Genomic DNA, 15,209 nt, shown 5'->3' on the forward strand with positions numbered 1-15,209 from the left:
GGCACACTGTAACTGGCTTCCACCTTGGGCACTGGCATCTGGATGCGGGGTACGTGGCAGGGCCCAAAAACTCAAAGATACCAGCAACCGTAGAGCCCCAAGGGTGTTACAGCTTTAGCTCAGGGAGTCCTGAGGTCTGAACCCCCAGTAGGTGTTACAGCTTTTGTTTGTTCCGACCACACACAGCTCGGCAAATGGGGGTGTGTGGCATCCAGCAGTTTTTTTCACTCTCATAGCTTGGTAAGAAGGAACACATGTTACAGCTCTTTTTGCACTGACTGGCTGGTTCCAGGTTCTTGTCCTGTGACCAAGAGGAATGAGGTACACAGACACTGGAGAGTGAGCTAGGCAAAGAAGAATTTTATTGAGAGGCAGAAAAGCTCTCGACAAAAAGGGACGTGAAGTGAGTAGCCCCCTTTGTGAGAGGGGGACCAAAAGTGGGTAGCCATCAGTGAGGCTGAGTCTGGGGTTTTTATGGGCTCAGAATGGAGGAGTGTGTGCTGATTGGCCCATGGGCAGGCCTGGAATAAAGCACCATTTATTTGGCTAAAAGGCATTGAAGAAGTTCTCACTCCAGTTGTAGACTTAACCCAGAACTGGCAGGTTGGTATTCAGGCTTCAGGCTGTCTTTGGCTTGAAGGTCGGGTTTCAATGGGGACCCATCCCTGTCTGCCTAGGAATTTGTATTCTGTTGCTATCACTAATGTTTATAAGATTATCAATAAACAAAGCTGAAAGTGATATTTCTGTGTCGATTATTTCAGATGTTATGTTTCCTTTCAATGTGTCAAAATTCTCAAGTTGCATGGAGGAAATCAGTTATGTCAAATGAATTCTATCTACATTTTGTCTAAATTTATTAAGTAATCAAAAATTGATGTTGCCATGTTTTAGCTTGGGATTTATTTACTTAAGATTTAGCAAGATCTTTTTTTTTTTCTTTTTGAATTTTGGCATTTATAACCACATAATATGTATGCCTCTTGCCCAAATCACCAGTAAATTTCCTTAAGCAGTATTGCTTTTGGCCAACTTTTACACGTTATACCATAGCACTTAATATCTTTCATTATCAAACTATTGCATGCCTCTTAAAGTACAATTACCAGATTTCCTTTGTGGAACAAATGCCTCTCCTGGGGAATAATAAATAATATTTGTATTTTCTAGGAAACACCTTTATCTCTCAAGTTTGTGAACATTTGACTAACTCTTCATTTGTTCCAAAATAGTAAGTTACTTCCCTTTATTGTGTTTGCAAAGATATTATCTTCACTTTGCAACAGGGAGTCGTCTCAGTTTGTTTTCTGTTTATTATCACCTACTTAAACATTTGAGATAATTGGTTGCATATTTTGTCTTACCCGCTTTTGCACTCAGTATCTACACTGTTAAAGTCATAATTCCTAGTCTATTAATAATTAGTTGGAGGATTGAAAGGACAGAGAAAGAATGAAAAAAAAGAGGAAGGGTAATGGCAGGATATATATTCCTATATATTTGCTAAACCCTATAGAACGTACAACACAAAGTATAAAGCATAATGTAAACTTTAGCTAATAACAATGAATCAACATAGGCTCATCAAGTGTACCACATTAATATAAGATATACCTCAGTACAGAAAGATGTTAAAAATAAGAGAAACTAGGGTTGATGGGCATGTAGATTTTGTTTCTTTTTCTGTAAACCTAAAACTGTTTTAAAAAGTAAAGCCAATTAAAATTAATTAAATAGAAATCAGAAGGCAAAAGACAAGAAGGAACAAAGAGGAAGGACAGAAGGCAGGGAAGGAAGAAGAGTAGAAAACAGGAAGATGAGAAAGAGGTAGGTATCTTAACTAATTTAATGATGCTCATAATCCAGGAGATACAGGAAAAATACGTAACATAAATTAAAAGAGCTGAACATGTTTGATTTTGAAGAGAGGGAAATTGCATTAATTTAGACACTTAACTAAGAGATATTAAAAACAGTAAGCATCAATTTAAAAGAGACAGATTTCAGTTTAACAAAATAGAGTTTTTAAGTATGATTCCATTTAGGAGTTTTTAATTTCACTTTAATACAATTATTCAAACAGTCACTATCACTCCCTATCATATATGTTGTAGTCTCTGCAAGGTAGATGCTGAGATAAATGTCATGATGAAATTACTGTTTAGATGATTTCACGGAACTTTAAATCATTCCTTTTTGGATCATAATAGGTAGATAAAGAGATAGATAATTTGAAATTATATCTATCACTAAATTATAAGTTCATTCAAATTAAGTATTCTTATTTTACTCTTCTTTGAGATATCCATCAATGCTTTGCCTTATTTGATGTACTAAAAAGGCAATATTATCAACAATTTAAAAATAACTATGAAGTGGTTTGTCAGGAAAAAAAATCCTTAATCATTTCAATATTGAAAATAGTTTGTCATGCTTTCACTTTCCATGTTTCACCTGACACAAACTTAAGGCAGCAGATACACTGGCATGGTAGTATTATCACTTGTGCCAATTTTGTTTTTCTCTTCATAGATATGTGTTTTAAACCTATAGCTATTTATGGGTGCTATTATTATTTAAAGCTTTCTCTTATATATCTGTAGGAGGTGTTTTTGCCCCTTTTATCAACCTTTTCCTATTCAACATTTCTCTAAACTGTTCTTTCTACCTTTCGCAGTCTTCTAATTACAGCCATTTCTGATTCTGAGTTTTTGTTTCCTTCATTTATGTATGAATGTTACCATCTCCGGTATAAGCAATCTGTGTGCTTTCAGTGAATGAGTCACTTCAATAGGGATTCAGTCTTTCTCTCTTCTATTTATTTTACATCATTTGTGAGAGAAGCTTTTTCCAGGGAATCAGTGAGTGACATTGTTTTATACCAAAGTTAGATAGTAACTCACTGAAATTTTAAATCACTGGTAAATAATTTGTTTGATTTCAGATGGACTTGAGAGTGACTTTCTTATTCCTCCTCTCATTCTCTTTATTATGAAACCCCAATGTTGCTCAGATCAGCAGCCTCACTATCCCATTCTCCTTGATTTCCTTCTTTACTTTCAGAGAAGCACATTTCATTCCTGTAATTTTAATTGACTTGCAAAGCCTACCTTCTTTCAATAGGAATTACTCCTAATGTTTTGTTTTGTTGTTGAATGGCAAACTGAAAAAAAAATTAAAAATCATAAACACAAACTATTTTTATCATAATTATTTCAAAAATCAATCATTAATATAAGACCAGGTCCAAAGAGACCATTATTAAATAGTTAAATCCTAAAATAAAGTTTTACTAGAATTTATAATATTAAGGAATCTCTTATTGATTAATGAGAGCAAATACACCTCTGGGAGAAGTTCTTCATGCAGCCACATCCAGCATGTGCAGGACCCTGATGCAGAGGCACAGGAAGTGATGGCTAAACAAGGCGGGACTGGGGGCAGCTCTCCTGGTCTTACATTGCCCAGACCTGAGTAAAGAAGTAACACAAATTTTAGAGTACACAGAACACAACCTTTATGAAAGGATTAATACACTTTTGCTTACCACCTTAGGTTAAAATTTGTAAATGGTCTTTAATAATACCTCTGAATACGTAATATTACTAAGAATCTGGCAAAGGTTATAAGGAAAGCTGAGAAGTTATATTTTTTTATGTGCCCTGCTGGTTCTTTTATTTTTTTGAGATGGAGTCTCTGTCACCTAGGCTGGAGTGCAGTGGCGCAACCTCAGGTCACTTCAGCCTCCACCTTCTGGGTTCAAGCAATGCTCCTGCCTCAACCTCCCAAGTAGCTGGGACTACAGGCACCCACCACCATGCCCAGCTAATTTTTTGTATTTTTAGTAGAGACAAGGTTTCACTATGTTGGCCAGGCTACTCTCCAACTCCTGACCTGATAATCCACCTGCCTCGGCCTCCCGAAGTGCTGGGATTACAGGCATGAGCCACCATGCCTGACCACCCTGCTGGTTCTTTAGTGGCACTAAGTTGGCCATGATAAAATGATGCATGAAAAATATACCTTAAAATAAAGTTAATCCAAGCTAAACATTTTCATAAAGTGTAGGACAGATGTGCAAATGTTTATGGACCCCCTCCCTCCACTGCTCCTGTGTATTTGCCTTCTCCTTAAGGCCCTTTATATACCAGTAATAGCTTCTAAGATTTATTTGATGTGTGTGTGTGTGTAGCATCTTCCATTCTGTGTGTGTGTGTGTTTGTGTGGTTTTCATTGCTGTGTGGCATTTTCACTGACTCTCACACAAACACACACACACAGAATGGAAGATGCTACACACACACACACACACACACACACACACACACAGGAATGGAAGATGCTACACTGCTGTCTTCGAAAATGGAGGATGTGGCCATGAGCCAAAGAATGCAGGTATCCGACTGGAAGTAGAAAGAGCATGGAAACTAATTCTCTTTACAGCCTGCAGAAGGAAGAGTTCTGACTTCCAGAATCATAAGAGACTACATTTGTGTATTTTAAGCCACTAAATTTACTGTCATTTATTACAGCTGCAATAGAAAAAAAAATACATATATATAAATACCTTCTTAGTATAAATTTATGTAATGCTTTGTAGGTACACAAGATATTACATTTCATCACTTAAATAGCTCATTGCTGACACCATGATGCAGGTTTCTGTAAATATATGTAATAAATTTGAAGGTTAAGCTAAATTTTCAAATTAATCATGTGATTACTGTTAGTTTAGCTTATTCTTTTGATATATTTATAATTAAAGGAAGCAAACACATCTTTTGTATTTAAACCACCATTTTCAGGCTTCAATGTAAACCAGCTTTCTTCTTTCTGTGTAATATTTTATTCAATAATTATAATTAGCTTCAAACTTTAATAGTAATTCTTCCCTTTTTATGTTTCTTACATTGTTTGATTTTTTTTCTCTCACCAGGGGAGAATGCAGATGTCCTAAATTCCCTTTTCCTTGCTATTTTATTAAAACCACACAGGCCTTTTGGATTATGCCAGTCCTTTCCCTAGCTTCCTCCTTGCTTTTTTTCTTTCTTTCTCATTTTTAGAATATAGTGGCTTAAAACACACAAATATACCATAAAAGTAGCAAGAAACATAAAATATACATTTTACTACTGTTAATTTTTTTGTTGTTTCTCAATAAATATTTTTTGAATAATTTCTATGTACCAGGGAATTTTCTAGGTACTAGGTCAGTTTATTCTCAAGGCTCATACACTCTAATGAAAAATACAGATATTCAAAGTTTTTTAAAACTAGGATTGCTGATGAAGTTATTACAAGAAAATTAGAAGAAAAATGTTGCATATATTAAATGACTAATGCTATCTAAGGGAGGATATTTAATGAATATATGATGATAATTAAAACAGAATCAAGGCATGATAGAGGACAGGGGTTTCAATGTAATACATTCGGTCTTTGCATACACACACCAACATGTGGTTATATAATTTCATATTTTGCTTTTTGCAAAATTTTAGAGCATGAAGAGAAATTTTGAGCTAAGATTCTACAGAGAAATGAAAGAAAAATGAAATGAGTAAATATAGAAATTTTCGATGGCATTATGGGGTGTTTATACCACTTACCACAAAAGCGAGCATGATGACTGGATAATGAACCTCTTTAAAACTTAGTAACTGAAAACAGCAATTATCTTAATTACTCATGTTTTTCTGGGTCAACACGTGGGCCTATGCTCAGATATGGAGTTACTCTTCTAGTCTGACCTGACATATCTATGTGGCTGTGGTCATTTAATGGTCAATAAAGCTGGGTGTGCTGGTGTGTACCTATAGTCCTAACTACTTGGGAGGAGGCTGAGGTGGGAGGATTGCTTAAGCCCAGAAGTTTGAGGGTGCAGACAACTGGGATCATGCCACTGCACTCCAGCCTTGGCAAGAAGTGAGACCTCATCTCTTAAAAAAAAGAGGGTAGATGGTCTAAGACAGGGTCACCCACAAGTCCTATGGTTGGTGCTGGCTGGCAGCTGGGCCTTGTGCCTCTAGCAGGCCGGTCTTGGCCTTATCACACAGTGGCAGAAAAGTTTCTAGCCTCAAAATAGGGTAAGCCCTGTTGCACAAGTGCTTTTTAAAATGTTTTTCTCTGAAGAATATTTTCCCATCACCGAAGCAAGCCAAATTGTGAAGTCCAAAATTAATAAAAGAGGGACCTCCACAAATACTTGAAATCAGAAAGTCATGATTTTTGAGACATACTATGTAACAATCTATGACAGAGCTTGAAGTAGTTATGGAGACATTATTAAGACCTACATTCCTATTAATGCTCTTTAATGTAGTTTGCAGTGAAATAAATTATGAGACTAAAAAGTAGAAAAAATTGAATCATGATACTATCCATTGCTATCCCAATGAGTTTTATAATTACAAATGGGAGATATTTTAAAATATAGAGTGCAAAGAAACATTTTCTTTTTGATGGTACATATTGAACATCCTTTAAAGAAATGTTGAAAACCAGCATCAAGGACATTGGTGCAACTCTAGATAAATTAGAAATATTATGGGGGAAAAAGTTGAAGTGGGAAGATGACAAACTATACATTGTTCCATATTGTCAAATTTACCGTTTTGAATAATAGTGATTTATCTTTTGGTTTTTTAATTTAAAACATTCTTATTTCCTAATTTAAAACCTACATATGACAGTAATGGAATTAGGACTTTATTAAGATTGAAATAAAGTTTTATTACTATGCTGATTTAATTTAGTAAAACACAGATACACTCCATCTCAAATTTAACTTTGGGATTTGTTCAATTCTAATTGAATGACAATACAACATTTTAATATGAAAAAATATGGAGCCCAAATTGTAAAAAGGAAGCACGTATTCTTTCTTGTTTTCCTTTCCTTTGTCTTTTATTAACACTGTAAAGTTAATCTGCTGAGACAAAACATACTTGGAGATAGAACCAGAAATTCTAAGAAATGAGTGTTGTAGGCATTATATTTTTATAATTGTATACACCTTAAATTACTAATTTGAAGTGACTGCTACTAATAATGATATATTAGTTTATGTGAATCTAACCCAGAGTTAATAGAATCATCTATCTTTTATTTAGGGTAAACATAGTATTTTAAAAATTGAAATAAATAAAGCAGTCATTGTTAAGGTCATAACTGGGGTCACATGACATAAAAGTCTCAGAAAAAAGATATTATATTAAGATATATTTTAAACAGTGTGGCTTTTGTTAAATATTTATTATTTGTCTACAAATCTATTTTATAAGCCTTTAGTATTTTAAAATATTTTTTACAGATATTTTACTAGTTAAATACACCTTGAAAGAGAAACATATTTCTTAGCGATGCTATTTCATTGAATTGTATATTTTTACATAAGACCTCAGTAAAATAGCACTGTGCCTATGGTAAGAAATTCTGACACATAGAACAACAAAGTCCAAAACTGATGGGGAGTAATCTTATCGGCCAATTACTAAAACTGTGAAGTCACTAAAACAAAGGGTTCCTGGCACCTTTGTTTATGCTTTCTTCCATTCGGGAGTCTTCATTAGTCATCCCTCTGCTCTTACTCTCAGAATCGATTCCTCCTATAACATGTACTTTTCATTACTGATCTCTGAAAGCAAATAAATGAAGAATTAATGTACCAGCAACAGTGAGTGAACAGATGACCAGAGGAAAACACACAGAACCTTTTTTTTCCAGCAGCAAAAGGCTGTGTGGTCCATGCATAGTATCAAAGAGGACAGTACCGTGCCCAGGTTCTAGACCTTGCCAGCAAAAGTTGTCCATCTATCTCACACAGCAGGTGGAAGTCTTTGCTGTTGGGAGAGTTGAGAATATGGCAGAAGTCTGCATAAATAGACAGACATTTTTGTATATGATAGACTTTAATAAACCTGAGTAATGGGGAAGTATTGCAGTCCTAAGGAAGTGGGTTGACAACAAATAGTCAAATTTGCAGATACCAGCTAACATGTTGGTCTCATGATTGTGTGTGTGTGTGTGTGTGTGTTTTCTGGGGGGATGGGGATGATGTGGGGAATACTTGGAGCTCGGAATTTTAAAAATAGGCAAGTCACGATAGGAATTATTACAAATTTATGCTTACACAGCCACCTCTGTTTATTATAGGGTACTGTTACTATCAGTGATTGGTACTGAAAGATTTAGAAAGGAAGAGAGCATCAGATAAATAATTCACTCACTTTTATTTTTAATTTTTATCATTACATAATATTTTTACATATTTATGGGGTATGTGTGATGTCTTTGATATGAGCATACAATGTGCAGTGATCAAATCCGGGTAATCAAATTTCCATCACTTCAAACATTTATCATTTATTTGTATTGGAAACATTTCAAATCCTCTCTTCCAGCTCTTTTGAAATATACAATAAATTGTTTTTAATTATAGTTATCCTCTTGTGCTACCAAACACTACATCTTATTCTTACTAACTGTATTTTTGTTCCCATTAACAAACCCTTTCAAACCCTCCTCCCGACTACTTTTCTCAGCCTCTATAACCATTCTATTTATTAGCTCCATGAGATCATACATAAATGAGAATATGTGATATTTGTCTTTCTCTGCCTTTATTTCACTTAACATAATGTCCTCCAGTTCTATCCATGTTGCTGAAAATGGCAGCATTTTATTTTCTTTTATGGATAAATAATACTCCATGTGTATATGTTTCATATTTTCTTTATCCATTCATCTGTTGATAAGCACTTAGTTTCGTTGCATGTTTTCTATTTTGAATAGTGCTGCAGTAAACATGGAGATAGAGGTATCTCTTTGGTACACTGGTTTCCCTTCTTTTGGATGTACACTCAGCAATAGGGTTGCTGGATCACGTGGTAGTTCTAATTTGGTTTTGTGAGGAATCACCACACTGTTTTTTATAGTGGCTGTTGGTCCTCTAACCTGCTGGAGAAGCATAAAGCCACTAGTGTATTTACTGCCCATTCAGTAGTGGGCTAGGAATTTAATTTAGCCTGTTCTTACAGGCCGAGGTCATCGCTAGATTCAAATTTCAGGTGGAAAGACTGAGGGAAAAAGCGTGGAATTCATGTGCACACACACATGCACATACACATAATTGATTTTCTAGTCTTCGATGGCTTAAAATACCATCATTTGTGTAAGTGAATAAAGGACAATTTCTTGGTTTCCTCTGACTCAGAAAACAAGTTTACACTCCTAAGAAAGCAGGATGGTGAGAAATAGTCAAATTTGCTGATCCCAACTAAAATGTTGGGCTCCTGACTGTGTGTGTGTGTGTGTGTGTGTGTGTCTGTGTGTGTGTGTGTGTGTTTTAGGCGAGGGATGGGGCAACTCTGTTTATCTGATGAAGACTACTAGATTGATGCATTTTAAAGAGTGTGGCTTTCCTTAAATTTTTATTTTTTATTTGTCTAAAAATCTATTCCTAAGCCTTTAATATTTTTAAGAGTCTTTTTAACTTATATTTTATGAGTCAAATAGACATTCTTGAAATAGAAACATATTACATAGTGATGTTATTTCATTAAGTTGTATATTTTCAAATAGACCTCAATAAAATAATCCTGAGCCTATGGTGGGAAATTCTAACACATTGAACAACAAAGTCTAGAACTGATGGAAAATAATCTCTTTGGGAATTCATTAAAAGTTTTTCAAACTTCAAAAATCACTTTGGTGTCTCAAGTTTATTTGAGGAAAACAAAGCTACAACAGAAAACTGTGGTGCACAGAATTAAAGACACCATCTCATCTGGGCATCTGACATCTACATTTATTGCAGGACTGATATCATTAAATAAGAATCATAAATCTTGAGAGGAACTCTAGTGAATTTTGGGTGATGTCGAGGAAAGCCCTGGATCGCTCTTCTTCTTATCCTCCTTGGGAGTAGTCTTGGTTGCTAAAATGCAGAGAAGAGATGCCTTAAAAGGAATTATATGCGTGTTCACCCTTAGGCACCAGTGTTGAAAGCAGACATTTAGGATTGTCTTCGTAGGCAGTTATTTAAAAAATAGCAATTTGGATAGAGTGTTTCCACTGTTTATTCCTAAGAAACCTGGGGATAGTAGTAGGTCACAGGAAAATATACAAAATTAAAGGCAAGAAAGATCCAAAAACATCATTGGCAATAAAAGAGCCAGGGACGTGATTTTGCATATTAAATGTTATCGCAGAAAAATACTGTAAGAGATTTTAGCCTTCACTAGACAAAATAGGACATTGGTTTTCATTATAATTTTTAAGGAGAATATATTTAATCATGCCAATTAAAATCTCTCATCCCTGCCCTCTGCCTCTTAATGTCTTACCTTCTGTCTATGGATGCCTGAGATGTAAATATGATTCCACATTTGAGAAGAAATGCTTAGTATGACTCTAAGAACCAAAACACTTCAACATAGTAACAAATAAACAATTTTTAATTCCTGCCAGTGGCTGATATCTGATTACAGATTTGTTTTGTTTGAAACATGGTCCTTAGTAATCAAGGAAGCATCCAGCACTTAAATAGAAGACAGAATTTTCCTTCAAAGAGAAAGTTGGAGCACAGAAGAGTCCTGGACAAATTGAAATCTATGTCTAAATCCGTACTTGTTTTCCAATACCGATGCTCAACCAAATAAAACTTGTCAGAACACTTGGTTTTTATCATCTACTAGGTCTCATACAGATATCACGGGAGTGTTGATAAGGATGATCTCTTTTTATATTATGTCATTAAATAATTACCTTTCTGTTTGGCTTACCTAAATTCTACAATATAAAATTAGAAATGATACATTATCCAAAGTTAAAATAATTACACTTGATTTACATTAGGTTATGATGCTATAATTTTGTCAGTTACAAATGAAACTATATTTAAACAATGTAGGCTGATTTTTTTTTTTTTTCTTTGAGAAAGAGTCTCGCTCTGTTGCCCAGGCTGGAGTGCAGTGGCATGATCTTGGCTCATGGCAAGCTCCGCCTCCTGGGTTCACGCCATTCTCCTGCCTCAGCCTCCAGAGTAGCTGGGACTACACACCCGGCTAATTTTTTGTGTTTTTAGTAGAGACGGAGTTTCACCGTGTTAGCCAGGATGGTCTCGATCTCCTGACCTTGTGATCTGCCCACCTCAGCCTCCCAAAGTGCTGGGATTACAGGCGCGAGCCACCACGCCCAGCCAATGTAGGCTGATTTTTAAAGTGTGAAATTGACTTTATTGAATGTAAAAAATATTCAATACAAGGCATTGTAATAAGAATCATGTGTGTTATTAGAATTCAAAATGGCATGTTCCCTCATCTGGTAATAACGGGAAATAAAAAGCTGTATTATAAAACAACTATTTTTCGTGATTGTTATGATCAGTAAATATGTGGAAACACTGATCAACAAGTTTAGGAAGGGACTTGAATAAAAGTAAGCAAGAGAACATCCATGCAACATAAGTTGGATGGTACAGTTCATGTTTTTGTACTTTGAAGGCTTATACTGGAAAGTGGAATATCTGGGCCTGATAAATGGCTTGAATACATCATGGAAACAAATTCTGGTGAGAAAGAATTAATCTCCTACAGATTGACATAACCTTAGATGCTGGTGTTAATTCCCTTATTTATATGCAAATTAAAGGTTTCACTTGGTTTTTATTTATTCATTTATTCTTAATTAGAAAAAATATATTAGGTATTTCTTAGATATCAAATTGATATTTCTTCTGTTATATGTTGATATCTGAATAAGAGAAGAGAAACATATTCTATGTATTTATTGATTTTAATACTGATCTATATGTATCTCTAATGTAGAAATTTTCTCAGATCAAAAGTTTTACTGTTTAATAAATTATCTCGGCCGGGCGCAGTGGCTCACGCCTGTAATCCCAGCACTTTGAGAGGCCGAGACGGGTGGATCACGAGGTCAGGAGATCGAGACCATCCTGGCTAACACGGTGAAACCCCGTCTCTACTAAAAATACAAAAAATTAGCCGGGCACGGTGGCAGGCGCCTGTAGTCCCAGCTACTCGGGAGGCTGAGGCAGGAGAATGGCGTGAACCCGGGAGGCAGAGCTTGCAGTGAGCCGAGGTCGCGCCACTACACTCCAGCCTGGGTGACAGAGCGAGACTCCGTCTCAAAAAAAAAAAAAAAAAAAAAAAAAAATTATCTCAAATTCTTCTTGGACACCTCAAAATCCTGGCACTGTATTAGTCAAACTCAGTCTTCCATTACATGTTCTTTGTATCATCAAATGCATTTTATTCCTCTACTGTATTTCTCACTTTAATGCCCTTGACATATGGTGAAATTGTGAGATGTTTTTAGATTTTTTTTCATAGATGTCTGTTCGTCTGCCTTTTTAGGCATTTTCTGAATAAAAAGCATTTCCTTGGCACATATGCTCATGCTAAATTTAGAAAACCACTAAAGCTCTACTAGGAAATATGATAGAAACAGTGTAAATATTCTTGATAGAAAATAAATGAATTACAGATACCATGAATCTAATATTAAGCAGAATTCAAGACCTTGCTAATGAGAAGGTATAGGTTTCTGGGAGTATAATTTATTTGAAAAGTCGTAAATCTTGGTAAGGTTTGGATTCAATATAAACTAATTATTGGAATGCAAAAGAAAAATCAGAGAACATCTCCATGGGAACCCTGAATCCATATTGTTGCATTTGAAAGACTTAGCTTTGATCCATAACTGTATACATATTTGGAACAAGATTATCCCACCCGCATCCTCTCCAGTATGTTCATAAAAGTCAATTCTGAAATAGTTCCCATGAATTATATCTGTGAAGTGTTGCCTTTAAAAAAAAAAAAACCTCATTGAAGATGCTGCTAATGTAAAGGAATGTTCTTATTCCAGGTGCATCTTCATATTCATGGCACATATTTTCCTTTGGCTCACTTTGTATATAAAAATACGTCGATGTGTCCATGTACTTGAAGATTATGCATACAAATGTATTCTGTTACTTTTTCTGTGAACTTTATCCAAGTTAATATTTCCCAGATATGATATGCTCACCAATTCTACTCCAGACTCACACACTGCTGTAATGCTTTTATATCCTGTTAAGTTTTCCCAGGTGTTTTGTTTTTGTTTTTCATGAAACCATTAGAAAGCCAGGGAAATCTACCTAGCTTTTTAAAAATATTTTTTCAGCACTCAGTACCCAAACAACTTAAAATTATTTAATCAAAAATAAGACACAGGAAAATAAAACCACACAATTCAAATATATTATAAGGCAACTATCACTAGGTCAAGGAAAAGAGCTTTGTGAGCCACTTATGAGGTCCTTTCCTAAGAGCCATGTGAATCACAGATTTCTCCGTTTTCCAGCAAGTAACAATTATCTGGACTTTTCAGCGCTCATTTCCTAGTATTTTTCTTGTCGCATAAATTTGCTTCTTTAGACATTAGAGTTTAGTCATGCTCATTAAAAATATTAATATAACTTTACATCACTTTCAATCTATAGGCTTTCCTTTTATCCTTCCCATATTCTTAAAATGTATATGTGGAAAAGTGTGGCGATTTTGTTCAACCTGTAAAGTTTGCCAAATTCTGGCTTTTGCTGATTGTATAATATTTGTATAATTCTACATGTATTTCTACACTCTGGATTTCTTGCAATTTGGCAGCTGTATACAAAGATTAGATCAGACTCTGATTTGATCCTTTTGGCAAGACTATGGATGGTGTTGGCAAGCGTATATAGGAAACATAATGGTTGGTTTCCTCTCATTTTGATTTTAGCAGTCATTGATGCTTAATGCCTATAAGCTGTCCATTTCTGGGGTTTGAAAAAGTGGTGATACTCTAATTCTATCATTATTTTTCATTTATTGTTTGGAGTGACTTTATAAAAGGACACATCCTCATCTACTATTTGCTAATTCAGTGGTGTAGTACAAGTAGAAAAACAAGCATAAATGCTTGATTATTTTGCTTATTTACCATATAATGAATGACTTCTTGTTATCCTCTAAAAATGACAATTTATTTTCTGTTTTATCATAACAAAATCATAAATACAACCATTATTGATTGGTTTCATTGAAATAAATAATTTGTTTTTTGAAGCTTAAATCATTCTGTCTTATGCCAGTAGGAGCCTGTAGGTTGAATCCTGAGCCCATGACTCTTGTAGTCTTTGGCAGTTTTATGCTATCTGGTATTACAAGATATTCCAAGTCAATCTCACGTATTTCTTATCTCCAATATACAGTCATTTTTTTTTTTTTGAGAAGTTGTAGTTTCTGAAAGTGATAAATGGTATTATTTTAAGAATATAACTTTAGGGTTAGGGATCATTATTGCTACTGGATTGATCATTGCTTTTAAATCTTTTCAGAGGAAAAAGCTATGATATATTTTATATATATAATGTATATATTGTATAGAAATATATAATATGTAGTACAGATATATTTGTATTATGCTAATAGAAAATATATAAAATATCATATTAATGCCTCCACCAATATAATTATTATAAATACTAAAATTTTGGCATATGATCCCCTAATTTCTTCTTCCATTTTTGAATAGTGACATTATACTTGTATTGGCAACACATATAGCTATTATATTATATACTGTCTACCTCTTAGTACACTGTGTTGTTTTTACAGAAAGCTAAATTTTATTGTCACCCATAGTCCTTATGTAGATATCTTCCCCATCATTTCGGTTGTCTGGAACTCATTCCTTGCAATTTCTGTAGAAATGGAAAATGAGGAAGTATTTGCTGAGCTTGTTTATGCTGATATCATTTTGTTTATACCTATTATATATTGATATTCAGTTTTGCTGTATACAAAATACTCGACTCACACTTTTTTCCTTGAGCATCTTAAATGTTACTCCACTTTTGTGATAAAGCAAGGCTGTAAAAAGATCTGATAAACTAATTTATCCTCCTTATAAACACTACATTTTTTCTTTAGCTGTTCAAGTAATTATATTTTCTTCCTTTGACACATAGTATGGACTTTCAAAATGCAATTATAACTTTTTTTAACTTTAGCAAACTGTTCTTAAATTATAGATTTTATGGTTTTTTCATCCTTTAGTCAGTTTACTTTCTTTGGTTTTCCTTTTCAGGAACTCCTGTTATTCATGTGTGTTATTTTTGTCTCTGATTAATGTTTGCCACTTTGTACTCAGTCCTC

The sequence above is a fragment of the Symphalangus syndactylus genome, chromosome 15 (assembly GCF_028878055.3).
Source record: "Symphalangus syndactylus isolate Jambi chromosome 15, NHGRI_mSymSyn1-v2.1_pri, whole genome shotgun sequence".
Lineage (NCBI taxonomy): Eukaryota > Metazoa > Chordata > Mammalia > Primates > Hylobatidae > Symphalangus > Symphalangus syndactylus.